Genomic DNA, 21,740 nt, shown 5'->3' on the forward strand with positions numbered 1-21,740 from the left:
GAACATATATACATATTTTTAAAGTTGGGTATATTACCCCACGTTCAAAAATTTATAAAATCCAATATATTTTTTTTTGGCATACTTTAAATCAATAAAATTAAAAATAATGATGAAAAAAAATTTTCGCCCCGCCCTCGGGTAAAGTAATTTCGGCTCAACGGCCTAGTCTTCAACTCACGACGAATTTTAGAAATCATTTTTAAACTTAATGAATTAAAGTAAATTTTGTTTTTAAAATCACACAAAACTTAAATTTAAAAGGCATATTAATTAAAACCTAAAAAATAAAAATTCAGAATGGAGGGAGAAAACTAGTTCTTTAGTGTCTGCTAGCGGAAAAGACCAATCGAATTCCATTCTCGGAACTACACGAGAACAGAACAACTAACTACAAACAGCATTTTCTTTTTAGAATATTTGAATCTCCTCACACTTAGGTAGATGTGGTGTCGAAATTGTGATTAACTTCATCGTTAATTTCTCTTGGTCCATAATCAACTTGCATATCCGTGACTTTTTCTTTAAGCCATTGGTCGGATTCCTGTGTAATATCCACAATTTCAACTAGTTTCTCCTTTTCTTTAGGTGATAGATTGGATACTAACCGGTTACATAACTTAAAGTTCCCCTTGGTTCTAGCATCGCGAATCCGTTTAATAAGTTTCTTCATTGAACTATTAATAACGGGATTATTTAATTTCGTATCAACAACGGGGTTCTTTGTTATCATGTCATCATTAGGTGTTACTTCATTTTCCCCACACTTAGGCGTTTCATTATTGCTAAGTATTACCGTTGGAGTTGGTAAAAGCACATGGTTCTTACCAATTGTTTTTACTGGTTCAACGGTTTTGACTGGTGGAGATTTAGACTTTCGAATCATAAAGGTGATCGATTTGTCACCACTTTTAAGTGTCATTCTTCCATTTCCTACATCAAATAACGCCTTGGTGGACGCAAAGAATGGCCGACCTAAAATTAGAGGAATGTTTGGGTCCTCTTCTATGTCAATGACAATAAATTCGACTAGAAAGGTTAAATTGCCTACTTGAACGGGTAGTTTGTCAGCAATTCCAACTGGGTGCTTAATGGTTTGATCAAAGAGTCGAACACTCATATCCGTTGGACTTAACTCACCTACACCTAATCTCTTATATAAGGAAAGAGGCATAACACTCACACTCGCACCTAAATCTGCTAGTGCATCATACATGACGCAATCACTAAGTAGACAAGGAACAATAAATTCACCCGGATCACCTACCCTAGGTGGAGGTTTTGGTGGAACTGTCTTCACCGGGTTTATATTTACGGCTTTTGTTTCTTGCACTTTCTTATTCTTTTTCTTCTTCTTCTTTCCAGAGGTATCACAATCTTTATTACCTATCACTTGCTCATACTCAACTCCTTTTCTTGGAAACGGGATGGGTGGTTTGTATGGTGCCACCACTGGCTTTACATACTCGGGTGGTGGTGGTGTTGTAACTTTTTCATTGTTACTCACATCTAAAACCTTCCTATCTTCTGGAGCTGGTTTTTCAGAATTCGTTGAAACCATGTTAACATTCTCATTCCGAGGATTTACTTCAGTATCACTCGGTAGCTTTCCTTGTTCTCTTTCACTTATTAATCTAACAACAGTACCTACTTGTTTTTCTAGATTCAAAATGGAAGCTTGTTGAGTTCTAAGTGACTGATCAAACCTCTCATTCGTTTGGGTTTGAGATGTAATAAATTGTGTTTGAGATTCAACTAGCTTTGCTATCATTTCTTCTAGATTTGACTTTTTCTCTTCGAGTTGTTGTGGTGGTTTATACAAGCTAGGTCTTTGTTGATTGAAAGTGTTGTTTTGAGTTGGTTGGTTATTCGGACCTTGTTGGTTGTACAAGTTATTTTCGGGTCCTTTTGGATTGTAAAGAATGTATTGATTTCGATTGAAGTTCGGCCTTGGCGATTGATAATTATTTTGATAATCATTTCCCGGCCTTTGGTTCATATAGGAAACATTCTCTCGTTGTTCCATCGTTGGTTCAATGTGACAATCTTTCAATAAGTGTGGTCCACCGCATTGCTCACAACTGATTCGTATTGCGTGAATATCTTTATTCATCTTTTCCATTCGTCTTTCGAAAGCATCTATTTTTGCGGAAACGGAATCAAAGTCATGGCTAGAATCGGCTCTAGCCACTTTAGATGATCGAAAGATATCTTTTTCTTGATGCCACTCATGTGAGTGGGAGGCTGTGCTATCAATGATCTTGTAAGCTTCAGTTGCGGTTTTCTTCATAATGGATCCACCAGCGGTTATGTCGATGTCTTTTCGTGTGGCGATGTCTACGCCTTTATAGAAGATTTGTACTATTTGAAAAGTATCTAATCCGTGTTGAGGACATCCTCTCAACATCCTTCCGAATCTTGTCCACGCCTCATATAATGTTTCATTTGGATTTTGCGCGAACGTAACAATTTCTCCTTGAAGTCTCACGGCTTTGGATGCCGGAAAGAATCGTTTAAGAAATTTTTCAACTAAAACATCCCATGTGTCAATCGCCCCTTCAGGTAACGATTCTAACCAATCTTTGGCTTCTCCCTTTAAAGTCCAGGGAAACAACATGAGATAGATCTGCTCATCTTCCACTTCTCGGATTTTGAATAGTGTACAAATTCTTTTAAACGTACGAAGGTGTTCGTTAGGATCTTCATTCGGTGCACCACTGAATTGGCATTGGTTAGTTACCATGTGTAGGATTTGTCCTTTAATTTCATAATCTGGAGCATTAACTTCTGGTTTAATAATGGCGTGACCTTGGCCCGTGCGCTTAGCTCTCATTCGTTCTTCCATACTTAGAGGTTCTAGATTTTCCATGATTGGAAGTGTTGTATCTGAATCACCAGAGGTTTCTGATTTAATGGTTTCTTCCTCAACAATCTCTGTTTGAATGATTGGTGGTTCCGGAGGAATAATTAATGGATCAGGGTCTCGGAATTGTCCCTGAGTATTCTCCGGATTCTCAATTGTGATATTGGTTTCAAAAACTGGATTATCGGAAATTTGAGTTGAAGTACTCGGTCGACTTGATGACGAGTCTAAAGAAAAATCAACGGCAGCTATATTTGTTAAACGATGTCTTGATCGAGTTACAGGTGGTGAACGTACAAAAGGTGGTGAACGTCTTGCTCGGTGCATTCACTGAATATCCTATTAGTTTTAAAAAGGAAAGAAAAATTATAATAAGTTATCCAACCAATAGACTTTTCTGATTTTGCCCACGTTTCGAATAGCCAAAAGATGCAGCAGAGGGGCAGGATTCGTTTGGTCTCAATATAATTGAGGACTGTTTGGCTCCAATAACCCGGTCCACGTACAAATCCAACTATTACTACGAACCAGAAAATTTTGATGTCTATCAATTTAACCACTTAAAATAAATTTTCGTAATTTTAAGAAATTTAGAGAAGAAGTAGAAAAAATTCTAAGTCCTAAAAACTAGAATGGCGAGAAATAAGAAAGAAATAGATTGCGCGTCGAAAAATGTCGAAAAATAAAAGGTCGAAAAATAGGCGTCGAAAAATAAAAATAAGAAAGTAGTGCGAAATACGGCGTCGTAAAATTCTAAAGCACCTAAAACTTAGTCTAAGGAATAAGCACTTAAGGGATTTTACGGCAAAGCCTAAAAATTCTAGAAGTAAAAATAACTATGGCAAAACTAAACTTAATACTAAAAGTTGCGAATATAGTCTAAAAATCTAAAGGTAATAAAACTAAAAAAAAACATTTTTTTTTATAGACAAAATTTTAAAAATATATATATATTTTTTTTTTAATAATTTTTTTTTTTTTTTTTTTTTTTTTTTTTACGTTTTTTTTTTTTTTTTTTTTTTTTTTACGTTTTTTTTTTTTTTTTTTTTTTTTTTTTTTAAAAAAACGATTTTTTTTTTTTTTTTTTTTTTTTTTTTAAAAAAAACGATTTTTTTTTTTTTTTTTTTTTTTTTTTTTTTTTTTTTTTAAAAACGATTTTTTTTTTACAAATTAATAATTTTTTTATAATTATAATTTTTTTTTAAAACTTTTTTTTTTAATTCATTTACTATTCATGAATAGTAAATGAAAATAAATTAATTAATTTACTATTCACATGAAAGCGACATGATAGCAATTATTAATTATAAGTTACATAATATACCCCTGAAGTATTTAATAAATACGACTTTTTTTTTTTTAAATTTACGTAAAGATTCTTAAATATTTTTATATTATTATATTCTATTTCAATATTATTATATTATTATATTCTATTTCAATATTATTATATTATTATATTTTATTTCAATATTATTATAATTAAAAATATAGCGTTTTAGCGGTCCCCGGCAGCGGCGCCAAAAACTTGATGATGTAGCGTGAGGGTACGAAATAGTATTATTTTTTTTATACAAAATACTACAAAATATGACACAAGTTTTATTAATTTACGGATGGGATATACCTAAACCTTGCTACAACACTATAGGCAGTGTACCTAATCGTAGAGTAGTGTAGTTTTTAGTAAGTCCGGTTCGTTCCACAGGGAGCTGGTGATACTTACTATATTTTTAACAACTATATTTATACAAAATATATATAGTTATATAAGTAGTAATATTATTATAAAAGGGGGGTTTTACCGTTTAATGACCGGTTTGTCGATTCTATATTTTAAGCGCAAAGATAAATGACGATAATTAAAGTGCGTAAAATAATGACAATAAATAAAATGACAGTAAATAAAATTGCGAGTAATAAAATGACAGTAAATAAAGATACGATGAGAAATATAATAAAAGAATTATGCTTATTTAAACTTCCGTAATCATGATTTTTGACGTGTTGATTTTAATTTATTACCATGGGTTAATTGTCCTTTGTCCTGGTTTATTTGATACGTCTATCTGGTTTTTTTGTCCATAATAGTCCATCGGTCATAAATATAAAGTGCGAGTATCCTCGTCAAATTACCCTTATACCCGAAGTCAAATATTCCAACTGATTAAGGATTTAAACTGTGACGCAGTTATCACTTCTGTCAACAATTACACCAGTTATCACTGTATGTAATCCACCCCTGTTTTAATTAGTTTATGAATATTAATTCATCCACTTGATCAGAATGAATAATCAATTACCCAACCCAATTGATTAATTAAATGATTATAACAGATTCCATATGAACGTCACTAAATAGGACAACCATAATCATTATTAATTATTAGGTTAATTAATTTGAAGATAGGTTCGACAGACTCCAATGAGTTGTCACTCAATTAGACAATACCCCCCATCTATTAATAGTCAATAATCCAATTTCCACAAGTGTCGGTCTTTTGCCCAAACCTTAATTATGGTCCAAAGTTCAATAACCCAATTTTAGTAATTAGCCCAACATCATGAGTACTTCATTTTAAATAAGCATAATAACGACTTAGCTACGAGACATTAATGTAAAAAGGTTGAACATAACTTACAATGATTAAAAATAGCGTAGCGTTACACGGACAGAATTTCGACTTACATACTCAAAAGATCTCTATCATAAATCTTATTATTATCATAATTTAAAATTAAAATTAAGATTATTGTTATATCTTATTAAGTTAACATTATGATAGAGATATAGAATATAGATATTGATATTGATAGATAGAAAAATAAGAAAAAGATAGAAGAAAAAAAAAGAGATCGAAAAAAATCGTTCCTTCTCATCGTTACATATCATTCGTTTTATAGGTGAAATTATAAATTGAATTTTCATTTACGACCCCTGAACTATGCTCAATTAACAACTTTTTATTATTTAATATTATTCTTATTATGAATTATTTAAATATTATATTTTATTCTTGTGCATAGTTGACTTGTAATTTTTACACCGTTGCGTCGAGCGTTGAGAGTTGGTTCATGCCTCGGTTCTGGATTTTCGAACGTCCTTTCGTATAATTTAATATCTTGTACTTTGCGTTTTGTAACTTGTACTCTTGTCATTTTTAGACGTTCTTCATCAATAATTTGAACCTTTTTGACTGTATCTTGTACTTTTGAGCTTTTTGGACGTTTTGGTCTTTCAAATCTTCGTTTTTGTCTTTAAATCTTCATTTTCGAGCGATTTGCGTCTTTCGTCTTCGCACTTATTTATTTAACTATTACAACTAAAAATAAGGAAATTACATTTAAAAACTTTACATATTGGAACGATATTGCTACTAAATATATGTTCATTTGGAGCACTATCAATAGTCAACAAATATGTGGAACCAACAATTAGACAACTAGTATGACTTATGAGCAAGGAAACAAAAACAAGAACTCCTTTTAACCACACTCACCTTCACCACTCACCACCTACTCCATTTCACTTCCAATTTTCTTCTCAATTCTCTCTCAAAACACACACACTCTTCCATGAACGTCTAAGTTACTATTTTTTCAGCAAAAATCATCAAATACAAGCTTTGGTTATTACCTATAATCATCATAAAAACAATTACTCAAGAACACATCAAGAACACTTCCAAGTTTACTTCCAAGTTTCCTAATCCATTCCAAGCAATCATCTAAGATCAAGAAACCTTTGTTATTTACAGTAGGTTATCTTTCTAAATCAAGGTAATATTCATATTCAAGCTTTGATTCAATTTCTATATCTATAACTATCTTAATTCGAGTAATAATCTTACTTGAACTTGTTTTTGTGTCATGATTCTATTTCAAGAACTTCCAAGTCATCAAAGATCCTTTGAAGCTCAAGTTATTTTTTCATCATTTCCAGTAGGTTTACCTACTAAACTTGAGGTAGTAATGATATTCATAACATCATTCGATTCATATATATATAACTACCTTATTCGAAGGTTTAAACTTGTAATCACTAGAACATAGTTTAGTTAATTCTAAACTTGTTCGCAAATAAAAGTTAATCCTTCTAATTTGACTTTTAAAATCAACTAAACACATGTTATATATCTATATGATATGCTAACTTAATGATTTAAAACCTGAAAACACGAAAAACACCGTAAAACCGAATATACGCCGTCGTAGTAACACCGCGGGCTGTTTTGGGTTAGTTAATTAAAAACTATGATAAACTTTGATTTAAAAGTTGTTCTTCTGGGAAAATAATTTTTCTTATGAACATGAAACTATATCCAAAAATCATGGTTAAACTCAAAGTGGAAGTATGTTTTCCAAAATGGTCATCTAGACGTCGTTCTTTCGACTGAAATGACTACCTTTACAAAAACGACTTGTAACCTGTATTTTCGACTATAAACTTATACTTTTTCTGTTTAGATTCATAAACTTAAGTTCAATATGAAACCATAGCAACTTGAATCACTCAAAACGGATTTAAAACGAAGAAGTTATGGGTAAAACAAGATTGGATATTTTTGCTTGTTGTAACTACGTGAAAATTGGTAACAAATCTATATTACTCATATCCTAGCTAACTCATATTGTATTATACATGTATTCTAATATATTATGTAATCTTGGGATACCATAGACGCGTATGCAAATGTTTTGACATATCATATCGACCTATGTATATATATTATTTGGAACAACCATAGACACTCTATATGCAGTAATGTTGGAGTTAGCTATACAGGGTTGAGGTTGATTCCAAAAATATATATACTTTGAGTTGTGATCTATCCTGAGACGTGTATACACTGGGTCGTGAATTGATTCAAGATAATATATATCAATTTATTTCTGTACATCTAACTGTGGACAACTAGTTGTAGGTTACTAACGAGGACAGCTGACTTAATAAACTTAAAACATTAAAACGTATTAAAAATGTTGTAATTATATTTTGCACATACTTTGATATATATGTACATATTTGTTATAGGTTCGTGAATCGACCAGTGGCCAAGTCTTACTTCCCGACGAAGTAAAAATCTGTGAAAGTGAGTTATATTCCCACTTTTAGAATCTAATATTTTTGGGATGAGAATACATGCAGCTTTCTAAATGTTTTACAAAATAGACACAAGTACGCGAAACTACATTCTATGGTTGGATTATTAAACCGAATATTGCCCCTTCAAGTCTGGTAGCCTAAGAATTAGGGAAATGACCCCTAATTGATGTGAATCCTAAAGATAGATCTATGGTCATAACAAACCCCATTCTGGAATTTGAAATGCTTTAATACTTCGATTTATATGGTGATTACGATTGCCAATTTATGACATACTTGCGAGTATGCGGGGAATATTCTATATGCATTATGTTAATGTCGGTTACCAGGTGTTCATCATAGAATGATTTTTATACACTTGCGAGTGTAGGATTATTGAATAAATGAAATCTTATGGTCTATTATATTAATTTAATAATATATAGGTTAAAAATATAACTCACCAACATTTTTGTTGACGTTTAAAGCATGTTTATTCTCAGGTGATTATTAAGAGCTTCCGCTGTTGCATGCTAATATATGGACAAGACTTGGTGTTAGCATGCTTGTATAATATTGTTTAAAACTGCATTCGAGATTTACTTTGTTGTAACATATTAATATTGTAAACCAATATGAATTGGTAGTGTGTAAGTGTGATATTTTTAGATTATCATTTCTGGTAATCTAGGTGGTGTCCTTTTAACTTTGTCGATAAAATAAAGGTTATGGTTTGTTTTAAAAACGAATGCAGTCTTTGAAAAACGTCTCATATAGAGGTCAAAACCTCGCAACGAAATCAATTAATATGGAACGTTTATAATCAATATGAACGGGATATTTCAGTTGGTATCCGAGCGTTGGTCCTAGAGAACCAGAAAATTGCATTAGTGTGTCTTACCGAGTTTGTTAGGATGCATTAGTGAGTCTGGACTTCGACCGTGTTTACTTTAAAAACGATTGCTTAACACTTTTTGTTGGAAACTATATATTATTAACATGTAAATATTATGTGATATATTAACCTCTTAATGTGTATGATGTTGTGTGATAGATGTCTACCACTAGTACAAATCTCATCGACTCACCTAATAATAATGAAGAGTCGAATATATTTTGGGAAGATTCACAAATTTCCGAAGAGGAACCGGAAGAATAAGAGGTTCCGGAGGAAGAAATATTGATACCTACTGTAAATCGATTAAATAAAAGAAAATCCTCAACCAATGGACCAAAGTCAATAATGGTCAATGGTGTTTCCGCCGAGGAAGCAAAATATTGGGAAGATTACCAATTTTTCGATGAATCGGATCCCGATGAAGATTCCGATGATGTTATAGAAATTACCTCGACCCAATTTAATAAAGCAAAAGAAAATAATAGGGGAAAAGGTATAAAAATAGAGAAACCTGATTCCAACCCCGATGAACTTTATATGTATCGGCAACATCCGTATTTTTTAAAATGTAACAATAACCCGGGAACCTCTAAACCACCAGGTTTTTCTAAACCATTGTGGAAAATGATGGCTCGTATTAGAGGAACACCATATATCCCTAGAAAATTAGGAAAACGAATCAAGTCCGAAGAAGAAGAAACCAGTGATTCAGATTAGGGAGTTGTAATCATGTTGTGTATTATATGTATTGTAGTGTGCTTGTACTTTTATGTTCTATGTAAAAAATTGCTTGTATTGTTTGTTAATTATCTTTTATGAATCTAATCCTTGTCTATTTTACAGTATAAAAACAAAATGGACGTTAAGGGTAGACAACCGAATATTTTAGAAGACCTACCAGAGGATATGATTAAAGAAATCTTGTCTAGAGTCGGTCAGAATTCATCAGCACAATTAGTTATGGCGAAATTAACTTGTCAAACATTTGAAAGACTTTCCAGAAATGCCTTAGTTTATAAAAGGCTTTCCTTTGATAGGTGGGGTATATCACATTGAGGAGACCGTAAGTTACGCCGTGTTTTCTTTAAAGCGTTAAATGCGGGGAAACCAAATGCAATTTTACGCTATGGGTTAAGAACCTATTTTGTAACAGACTGAAACCCGGACTAGTTGTAAGTTGTCCATTTTGCCCTAAGGGTTTGTGCTTAGTCTTAAGTGCTTTTATTTTAATTATTTAATTAGTGTTTTATTATATTTGTGTTGTGTCCAGTTGGGACAAGGGTCCCAGAACAGGTTTGTTTATTTTATTTGGACCTCGTTTGGGTTACCTAATCTTGTGCGTAATATATCAGATAACTGTTAAATACCCGTGTGTTGTGAGGTGGGGAAAATAGCAGCCTTAAGTGACTAGTGTACTGCCTTCTTCTTTCCATTTCTAGAATTTTCCCAAACACACCCGTACCTTCATCCCTCCCACCTAACCAAACCCTAATCCTTAAACATTGATCTTGAGCTCAAATTGGTGTTAGAATCGTGTTTGTTATCGTTTACTGAGTCTATCAAGGTAAGTAACATGTGTTTTTGTGTTCAATTTGTTGTTAAATTCATGGTTTTATGTGAGTTTTGTAAAAAGCTTGAATTTGTGTCAAAATAAGTGATTTAAGTGTTGTTATGGTCAAATTGTTGTGGGTTTTGAGTCAATAGCAAGTAGTGAACAAGTTGTGGTCGATTTTGGTGTTTAAAACGAGCTCTAGATCGAGATTTGAGGATTTCATCGTGAAGTCCGTAGCCTTTGTTCAGTTTCTGAGGAAGATGAACACAGTCGGCCGACTGTCGGTCGACAGTCGACCGACTGAGGGTGAACCGACCGACTGGTGAGTGAACCGACCGACTGAGATTTGCCTTCGGCCGATTGATGTATTACCCAATGAATCGACCGACTGGACAGGTCAGTCGACCGATTGTGTCGACAGTCGACCGACTGTAAGTGTCAGTCGACCGACTGTGTGTATAGGGCAGAATGTTTTACCAAAGTGCCTTTTTCTAGCCGTTATGCTGCCCGTTTATATTTTGGTGTTCAGGATGTAAATTTTGAAAGTGCACAAGTGTTAAGCATGAAAATTTTAGCGGACGCATTTTTTTATGAATTTGCTATAATTCGCTGTCAGTGTGTCTAATCTTGATGGGAACACTATTCTAACTTGGTTTTTGCTGTTCTCTGGAGATAAGGACAAGGAAGAAGCTCAGAAATAATAACTGAGCAGTTGCTGGTAATTGGTGAGTGGGTCTATCTACGGATAGAGTTTAAGTAGCATATCATGCTACTGTGGTTGACTCTTTTACCATGCATAGTGTAGGAATTGCCATGTTAGAATAATATCGTTTGCCTGATGTTGTATGTGAATTATGTGTACACTGTGTGAATGGCACCAGTCGGGCCTAGGGAGACTGGGGACTCGAGACCGTGCCTAGGAGAGGTTAGAGTCCGTATGAGGTCAACCGTGCCTAGGGGAGGTTGGGTCCATAGGCTACTGATTGTGGAGTATAGTGTGAATGATGCATCCCCTGCATCTGGATAACTATACTGTGAATTGAGTAGCAGGGACTATCGGTAGACTCAGGCCCGATCAGCTGGGAGTCGTGTGCTCGTACAAGCCGCCGATCCTCGTATTGTCTTATTGTATGCTAGTTGGTAGTTAGCAAGTGTTACTATTAGTATATAGCTTGTGTGTGACTTAAGCTATATCTGTTAGATAGATTCCATTCACTTAGCGGTGCGCTAATCCCCCACATATTCTCCCCTTGCAGGTTTAGGTACTGCTAGTCGGGAAGGGTGCTATTGCAGAAGACATGTTTGACAACCCAACTCTGATGTGGACTTTTGTATAAATAATGTTTTGTGATAACGTAACACCTTTGTGTAAACTTAAACGTAATGACGTGACTTATATTGTGTTTGTTAATAAAGTCTTCCGCTGTGTATTTAAAAAAAAATGGCCGGTGTTACAAGTTGGTATCAGAGCATGGTTTGGCAGTAAATACGTGCGCGTATTTTGTTCCCAAACCCTGAGGCAAGTCAAACATGTCTGTGGGAGTGGGAGCTAAGTGAAAATAGGATATACGTATGTTAGTTGTGATTGAACTAACTGTTATCCACTAAGCTTTTGTGTGAGCTGTTTTGTAGCACAGGTATGGCTGATAGAAATGCAACTGGCCCATCTAACCCCGGAACATTTAGAGCACCAGAAGAGGGTGTTGAGTCTGATGATGATCAGAGTAGTTACATCCTTCAATTAGAAAGTAAGCTAAAAGAAGCCGAGGACAAAATTAATGAGCTTGAATTGGCAAGGCATTCTGGAAATGATGATACACCACCTGGATTCCCAACCGCGCAATCCCAAACGATACCTAATGTGCACCAGAACCAGTTTCAGAATCAAATACCTAACCAATATTATATGCCACCGCAAAACACTTTTACTTACCAAAATCCCATGATGATGAATCCATACCAAATGCAAATGTTCCAACAACCTTACATGCAACCACCCAAAAAGTGTACTTATAAGAACTTCCGTGATTGCAAACCCTCTGAGTTCTCTGGAAGTACTGATCCGACTGTAACTCTCAATTGGTTGCGAGAAGTTAAAAGGGTATTTGAAGCGTGTCAGTGTGAACCCAAGCTGAAGGTAACATATGCTAGTAGACTGTTGAAAGGTAGGGCTATGATTTGGTGGGATTCTTTGATTTCTAGTATACCAAAAGAGCAAGTGAGTATGATCACATGGGAGCAGTTTCATGGGAAGGTGTGTGAACAATATTGTAATTCATTTGATATGAACCGAATCAAGACTGAGTTTCTTGAAATGAAGATGACACCTCAAATGACGATCGATGAGGTAGTAGAGAAGTATATGGATAAACTAAGGTTTGTACAACAGTGGGTGCCAGACGAAGCGTCTCGTATACAACATTTTGTTAATATCATTTTGCCAGAGTACCGAACTTTTGTTAGAACGGCTACGTCGTTGTCTCAAGCGGTTGTGATGGCTAAGATGGTAGAAAGTGATGTTCAGGCCGCCAGAAACAGAATGTTTGGTAATGTGCTACAACAAGGTGGGCAAGTATTTGGTCAATCAGGATCTAAATCCAAGAAGTCTAGTGGGTTTAAATCGAAGGGTAAAAGTGGTCAGAGTAGTTCTGGGTCTGGATCAGGTAAAGGGAATTGGTGTCACACGTGTCGATCTTCTCACAGTGGTCAGTGTTCTGAGGCTACAAGAAGATGCTTAAAGTGTGGTGTTGTTGGGCATGAGTCTTCAGCATGCCCGTATCCGAATAGTGTGTGTTGGAGTTGTCACAAACCAGGGCATCGTGCAATTAGTTGTCCGTCGAAGAGTGGTAGTTCCGGGGCAGGGTCAGGGGCGCGTTCAGCATCAGCCGTAGGGTCAACTGCCTCGAGTGGGCAGAAGAGGAAGAACCCTCCAACAGCAGAGGCTAGAGCTTTTCAGATGTCGGTGGAAAATGCTGTGGCAACCGACGAAGTAATCACCGGTATGTTTCTAATCAACTCAATACCTGCTCGCGTATTATTTGATTGTGGTGCCAATAGGTGTTTTATGTCCCTAGATTTCTGTGCTAAGTTGAATTTACCATCTACTGTGTTACCCAAGCCGGTTATGGTAGAAGTAGCTGATGGTAAGACCACACCCGTCACAACCTATGTGACTGGGGTTTGTATAGAGATCGAAGGGAAGTCTTTCCCGGTGACTTGTTTAGTGTTACCTATTCCTAGCTTTGATGTAGTACTAGGAATGGATTGGTTGAGCTCGCTTAGGGCTAATATTAAGTGTGATAGGAAAATGATTACCTTTCGTTCGACCGATGAAACCCGTGTTGTGGCCCGAGGGGAGCGGGGAGGGTATAATTTTCTGTTGATAACCATGATGAAAGCGAAAAAGTCGATGGCAAAGGGTTGTGAATCATTTCTTGCATATGTGATTGATGCGAAGAAAGAAAAGAAAACAGTGGCCGATATTCCAGTAGTATCAGAATTTCCCGAAGCGTTCCCAGATGAGTTACCAGGTCTGCCGCCGGTAAGGGAAGTTGAATATAAGATTGAATTGGTTCCTGGAACAACTCCAGTTGCAAAAGCTCCATACCGATTAGCGCCGTCTGAAATCCGTGAAATGATGTCACAGATTCAAGAACTATTAGATCGTGGGTTTATCCGACCGAGTTCTTCACCGTGGGGTGCTCCGGTATTGTTTGTTAAAAAGAAAGATGGGTCAATGCGTATGTGTATTGATTATCGTGAATTGAACAAAAGAACTGTGAAGAATAAGTATCCGTTACCTCGAATAGATGATTTGTTCGATCAGTTATAGGGTGCTTCATTCTTTTCTAAGATAGACTTACGATCCGGATATCATCAGGTTCGTGTTGCTGAATCAGATATACCGAAAACAGCGTTCAGAACAAGGTATGGTCACTATGAATTTCTTGTCATGCCTTTTGGGTTGACGAATGCGCCAGCAGTCTTCATGGATCTAATGAATAGAGTGTGTCGTCCATTCTTAGATAAGTTTGTGATTGTGTTTATTGATGACATATTGGTGTATTCGAAAACAGAGAGTGAACATGCTGAACATCTGAGGTTGGTTTTGAACTTGTTAAAACGTGAGCAACTATTTGCAAAATTTTCAAAGTGTGAATTTTGGTTACGTGAAGTGCAGTTTTTGGGTCATGTGATTTGTACCGAGGGTATAAAAGTTGATCCGACAAAGATAGAAGCGGTAATGAATTGGACTTCTCCGAGGACTCCGACTGAGATTAAGAGTTTTCTGGGATTGGCTGGTTATTATCGCAGGTTTATCAAAGATTTCTCTAAAATAGCGGGTCCATTGACTAAGTTGACTAGTAAAGATGTAGCCTTTCGATGAACTGATGAACAGGAAAAGGCTTTTCAGATATTGAAACAGCTACTGTGTCAGGCACCAGTGTTAGCCTTACCAGAAGGTTCAGACGACTTCGTGGTATACTGTGATGCATCATATGCTGGGTTGGGTTGTGTCTTAATGCAAAGAGATAAAGTAATCGCCTACGCCTCGCGACAGTTGAAAGTTCATGAGAAGAATTATCCAGTGCATGATCTTGAAATGGCTGCAGTAGTGTTTGCTTTGAAACTGTGGAGACACTATTTGTATGGAACCCATTGTGTTATATGTACAGATCACAAGAGTTTGCAGTATATCTTCTCACAGAAAGAATTGAATATGCGTCAGAGACGATGGCAAGAGTTGATCAAAGATTACGATTGTGAAATTAAATACCATCCGGGTAAGGCAAATGTGGTTGCAGATGCGCTAAGTCGTAAAAAGTCAAGTGAAAATGTGAAATTTCTTCGTTTGAATATAACTCCAGATTTGATTAACAGCTTAAGAACCGTTCAGGCCTGTGCTTTAGAGGACGAACATATTAAATCTGAACAAATGACCAAACGAAAAGTGGACTTAATTGATGACTCACATGGACTAAAGACCTTAAACAATCGAGTTTGGGTGCCTAAGCTTGGAGATTTGAGGGATTTAATCATGACAGAAGCTCACAAATCAAGATTGACAGTACATCCGGGTAGTAATAAGATGTATCATGATTTGAAAGCAGTGTATTGGTGGCCGACAATGAAAACAGATATCGCTCGATATGTTGAAAAGTGTCATATATGTGCTCAAGTGAAGGCAGAACATCAGAAACCTTATGGTTCGCTACGTCAGTTACAGATTCCAGAGTGGAAATGGGAACATATAACGATGGATTTTGTGACCAAACTACCAAGAACTCAGAAACGACATGATATGATTTGGGTAATAGTGGATCGTCTAACTAAAAGTGCTCATTTTATTGCTACTCGTGAGACAGCTTCGTTAAGTGAGTTAGCCGATTTGTATGTGAAAGAAATATTTAGTCGACATGGTATGCCGTTATCGATCGTTTCAGACAGAGATTCCAGATTTGTGTCGAATTTTTGGAACAGTCTTCAACAAAATTTGGGTACACGTGTGAATTTAAGTACAGCTTATCATCCTCAGACAGACGGTCAGAGTGAAAGAACGATACAGACTTTGGAGGATATGTTAAGGGCTTGTGTGTTAGAATACGGTGGTTCGTGGGATACACATTTGCCGTTGATCGAATTTGTGTATAATAATTCATATCATTCGAGTATAGGGATGCCGCCCTATGAAATGTTATACGGTCGTCGTTGCAGAACTCCGACTTGTTGGTTAGAAGTCGGGGAGAAACAGTTTGCAGGTCCCGAAATTGTTCAAATGACAGCCGAAAAAGTTGCAATTGCGAGAGAAAAGTTGAAAGCCGCTAGAGATAGGCAGAAAATGTATGCTGATCCGCGTAGACGTCCGGTAACCTTTAATGTGGGTGAACGAGTGTATCTGAAAGTTTCGCCGTGGAAAGGGGTTATCAGATTCGGTAAACGTGGTAAGTTAGCACCGAGATTTATTGGTCCGTTTCCGATCAGTGAAGTGTTGAATGATCAGACTGTGGTGTTAGATCTTCCGCCAGAGTTAGCTGGTATTCATAATACATTCAACGTATGTTATCTTCGTAAGTGTAAAGTCGACGATGAAACACAACTTCTTCCTTTAGAAGATTTAAGGGTCGATTTGAATAAGAAATTAGTGGAAGAGCCGGTCCGTGTGATTGACCAAAAGGTGACTAAGCTGAGAAAGAAAGAGATTCCGATGGTGTTGATTGAGTGGAAACACAGTTTGGGATCTAATCTTACGTGGAAAATGGAAGAGTTGATGAGAAAACGCTACCCTCATTTGTTTGACCAAGACCAGATTCCGAGGACGAAATCTCCTTAAGGGGGGTGGATTTGTAACAGACTGAAACTCGGACTAGTTGTAAGTTGTCCATTTTGCCCTAAGGGTTTGTGCTTAGTCTTAAGTGCTTTTATTTTAATTATTTAATTAGTGTTTTATTATATTTATGTTGTGTCCAGCTGGGACAAGGGTCCCAGAACAGGTTTGTTTATTTTATTTGGACCTCGTTTGGGTTACCTAATCTTGTGCGTAATATATCAGATAACTGTTAAATACCCGTGTGTTGTGAGGTGGGGAAAATAGCAGCCTTAAGTGACTAGTGTACTGCCTTCTTCTTTCCATTTCTAGAATTTTCCCAAACACACCCGTACCTTCATCCCTCCCACCTAACCAAACCCTAATCCTTAAACATTGATCTTGAGCTCAAATTGGTGTTAGAATCGTGTTTGTTATCGTTTACTGAGTCTATCAAGGTAAGTAACATGTGTTTTTGTGTTCAATTCGTTGTTAAATTCATGGTTTTGTGTGAGTTTTGTAAAAAGCTTGAATTTGTGTCAAAACAAGTGATTTAAGTGTTGTTATGGTCAAATTGTTGTGGGTTTTGAGTCAATAGCAAGTAGTGAACAAGTTGTGGTCGATTTTGGTGTTTAAAACGAGCTCTAGATCGAGATTTGAGGATTTCATCGTGAAGTCCGTAGCCTTTGTTCAGTTTCTGAGGAAGATGAACACAGTCGGCCAACTGTCGGTCGACAGTCGACCGACTGAGGGTGAACCGACCGACTGGCGAGTGAACCGACCGACTGAGATTTGCCTTCGGCCGATTGATGTATTACCCAATGAATCGACCGACTGGACAGGTCAGTCGACCGATTGTGTCGACAGTCGACCGACTGTAAGTGTCAGTCGACCGACTGTGTGTACAGGGCAGAATGTTTTACCAAAGTGCCTTTTTCTAGCCGTTATGCTACCCGTTTATATTTTGGTGTTCAGGATGTAAATTTTGAAAGTGCACAAGTGTTAAGCATGAAAATTTTAGCGGACGCATTTTTTTATGAATTTGCTATAATTCGCTGTCAGTGTGTCTAATCTTGATGGGAACACTATTCTAACTTGGTTTTTGCTATTCTCTGGAGATAAGGACAAGGAAGAAGCTCAGAAATAATAACTGAGCAGTTGCTGGTAATTGGTGAGTGGGTCTATCTACGGATAGAGTTTAAGTAGCATATCATGCTACTGTGGTTGACTCTTTTACCATGCATAGTGTAGGAATTGCCATGTTAGAATAATATCGTTTGCCTGATGTTGTATGTGAATTATGTGTACACTGTGTGAATGGCACCAGTCGGGCCTAGGGAGACTGGGGACTCGAGACCGTGCCTAGGAGAGGTTAGAGTCCGTATGAGGTCAACCGTGCCTAGGGGAGGTTGGGTCCATAGGCTACTGATTGTGGAGTATAGTGTGAATGATGCATCCCCTGCATCTGGATAACTATACTGTGAATTGAGTAGCAGGGACTATCGGTAGACTCAGGCCCGATCAGCTGGGAGTCGTGTGCTCGTACAAGCCGCCGATCCTCGTATTGTCTTATTGTATGCTAGTTGGTAGTTAGCAAGTGTTACTATTAGTATATAGCTTGTGTGTGACTTAAGCTATATCTGTTAGATAGATTCCATTCACTTAGCGGTGCGCTAATCCCCCACATATTCTCCCCTTGCAGGTTTAGGTACTGCTAGTCGGGAAGGGTGCTATTGCAGAAGACATGTTTGACAACCCAACTCTGATGTGGACTTTTGTATAAATAATGTTTTGTGATAACGTAACACCTTTGTGTAAACTTAAACGTAATGACGTGACTTATATTGTGTTTGTTAATAAAGTCTTCCGCTGTGTATTTAAAAAAAAAATGGCCGGTGTTACAAGTTGGTATCAGAGCATGGTTTGGTAGTAAATACGTGCGCGTATTTTGTTCCCAAACCCTGAGGCAAGTCAAACATGTCTGTGGGAGTGGGGGCTAAGTGAAAATAGGATATACGTATGTTAGTTGTGATTGAACTAACTGTTATCCACTAAGCTTTTGTGTGAGCTGTTTTGTAGCACAGGTATGGCTGATAGAAATGCAACTGGCTCATCTAACCCCGGAACATTTAGAGCACCAGAAGAGGGTGTTGAGTCTGATGATGATCAGAGTAGTTACATCCTTCAATTAGAAAGTAAGCTAAAAGAAGCCGAGGACAAAATTAATGAGCTTGAATTGGCAAGGCATTCTGGAAATGATGATACACCACCTGGATTCCCAACCGCGCAATCCCAAACGATACCTAATGTGCACCAGAACTAGTTTCAGAATCAAATACCTAACCAATATTATATGCCACCGCAAAACACTTTTACTTACCAAAATCCCATGATGATGAATCCATACCAAATGCAAATGTTCCAACAACCTTACATGCAACCACCCAAAAAGTGTACTTATAAGAACTTCTGTGATTGCAAACCCTCTGAGTTCTCTGGAAGTACTGATCCGACTGTAACTCTCAATTGGTTGCGAGAAGTTGAAAGGGTATTTGAAGCGTGTCAGTGTCAACCGTGCCTAGGGGAGGTTGGGTCCATAGGCTACTGATTGTGGAGTATAGTGTGAATGATGCATCCCCTGCATCTGGATAACTATACTGTGAATTGAGTAGCAGGGACTATCGGTAGACTCAGGCCCGATCAGCTGGGAGTCGTGTGCTCGTACAAGCCGCCGATCCTCGTATTGTCTTATTGTATGCTAGTTGGTAGTTAGCAAGTGTTACTATTAGTATATAGCTTGTGTGTGACTTAAGCTATATCTGTTAGATAGATTCCATTCACTTAGCGGTGCGCTAATCCCCCACATATTCTCCCCTTGCAGGTTTAGGTACTGCTAGTCGGGAAGGGTGCTATTGCAGAAGACATGTTTGACAACCCAACTCTGATGTGGACTTTTGTATAAATAATGTTTTGTGATAACGTAACATCTTTGTGTAAACTTAAACGTAATGACGTGACTTATATTGTGTTTGTTAATAAAGTCTTCCGCTGTGTATTTAAAAAAAAAATGGCCGGTGTTACATATTTTGACTCAACATATCCCAACATAGGGTTTCGTGAGTTAGAAAGAGCTTCTAACATGCAACATAAAGAATCATGTTATACTTAAAGGTTAGTGATGTTCGCTTCTTACCAAAGTGTAACAACCCGAGTTTTTCCATTAAAACTTCCGTTAAATACTTGACGATCGTTAGTTAAATCACACAATTTTCATACGCCAATTTTTTTTTTCCAGAATAGTTAACAGTGGCTACGTGAAACTTTTTCGTATTTAAAGTAATTAAATGCGTACTTGATCCTTAGTGGATTACTTGAATTAATATATTATATTAATTAGTGAACTTAATTCGGTTGACGAATTAAACTAGAAACGATACGATTAAAGTTAATCGCCTAGAAAACTTTTCAGTTAACGGAACTCAGAAAAACGATAGAATAATTATTGTTAATAATTATTGAACTTATGAAAGAAATTTAATTTATTATTTACTTAATGAATTAAACACGGTGCTTTTGTTTCAACGACTAGTTAACGTGCCGGAAATTCGGTACGGTTAATGGCACTCGAAATGAACCACACGCGAACGAGCTTTTACACAAAACGAGCCCGAGACCCGAGCCCGAGGCCACATGGACATGACCTCATACCTCTTCATCCTTGGTCCCATGAGTAGCCAATGCATGTTGACTATTAGTTTAGGCCCATGTTTGTTGACTTTTGATTTTTAGGTACTAAGTAACAAGAGAACATGTCCCATTCTTTTTCCTATCATTCTTGCTCCATGATTGCAGCCCCATACACACCAAATAATCCCATACCTTCATCCCTACAATTCTCCATCAATTTTTGATCTCTTGTTTTTGCCTCTTTGATCAATATTGTTGCTTGCATCGTTCTCTACGCGTTAGTATAAACGATTTTGTGATCAAAGGTATAAACACATAAACCCTAATCTCTAAAATCAGATTTTTATTAAGGTTTCATGGATTAGGTTGTCTATTGCTCAAGTCTTGATGTTTGATGAATACTAGATGCGATAAATTGCTCGTTTTGATTGTTTTATGCGAAAACCGAATTTGTATTTGATGTTTACAGTAATTTTAATTTTTCAATTACATGATATTATATTATAATTAGATTCCTTGCGAAAAACTATTGATTTTAGGCTTTGGATTCGCTTGATTTCGTTTCCGGATGATCAAGTTATGGCCAATTGAAATTAACGTTGTGTTTTTGTGATTGATCAGAAATCTGGGTTTGATCGACCACGAATTGGATTGTGAAATTTATACCATTGGATAGGTAATTTAAAAACACTCAGTTTACACTAGGATATCATGTCATTTGCTTATGTAAAACCCAAGATATGCTTGAATTAGTGTAAAAGTAGTTTTATACATCACTTGCATGAAAACAACCTTGTATGATAAAATGTGTTAGCTTCTGTGATTAAAGCTTTGCATTTTTGAAATCTACACAAAAAGTAATTCATCTTTCATGTATATATCATAGGCTAATTGTATCTAGATCTTCGGCTAATCGCGTGCGAATATGACTAGCGAAACTAGAATCGAATCTGTAAATTGCTCTCTGTTTTATACTCTGTGGATTGAGTTTATTGAATGAGCATGTAAGCTTATGAAATATGAATTTTAACATGATATGTGACTTATTGTTAGTTTATTTCAATCTCTGAAACCTTATTCATTGGGCACAATAGGGCCATACTTTATGTAAATTCTGATTTGAGCTGAAAAACTAAATGTTCAACTTGCATGAATAAACTGTACAAATTGGCTAAACCAAAATTGCTCGATTTTTGATATGTGTTAGTTTAACTTGTTTTTGAACTACAGCCACTGGTCTTGTATCGATTTCATGTTCCTAACTCCGGTTATAGCTAAAACCAAATCAGTGCGCGGTCAGAAACTGACTTGGTGAACCTCAAATGTACCCCTTCTGATTCCTGACTTTTA

This window comes from Rutidosis leptorrhynchoides, chromosome 8, assembly GCF_046630445.1.
Source record: "Rutidosis leptorrhynchoides isolate AG116_Rl617_1_P2 chromosome 8, CSIRO_AGI_Rlap_v1, whole genome shotgun sequence".
Taxonomy (NCBI): Eukaryota; Viridiplantae; Streptophyta; class Magnoliopsida; order Asterales; family Asteraceae; genus Rutidosis; species Rutidosis leptorrhynchoides.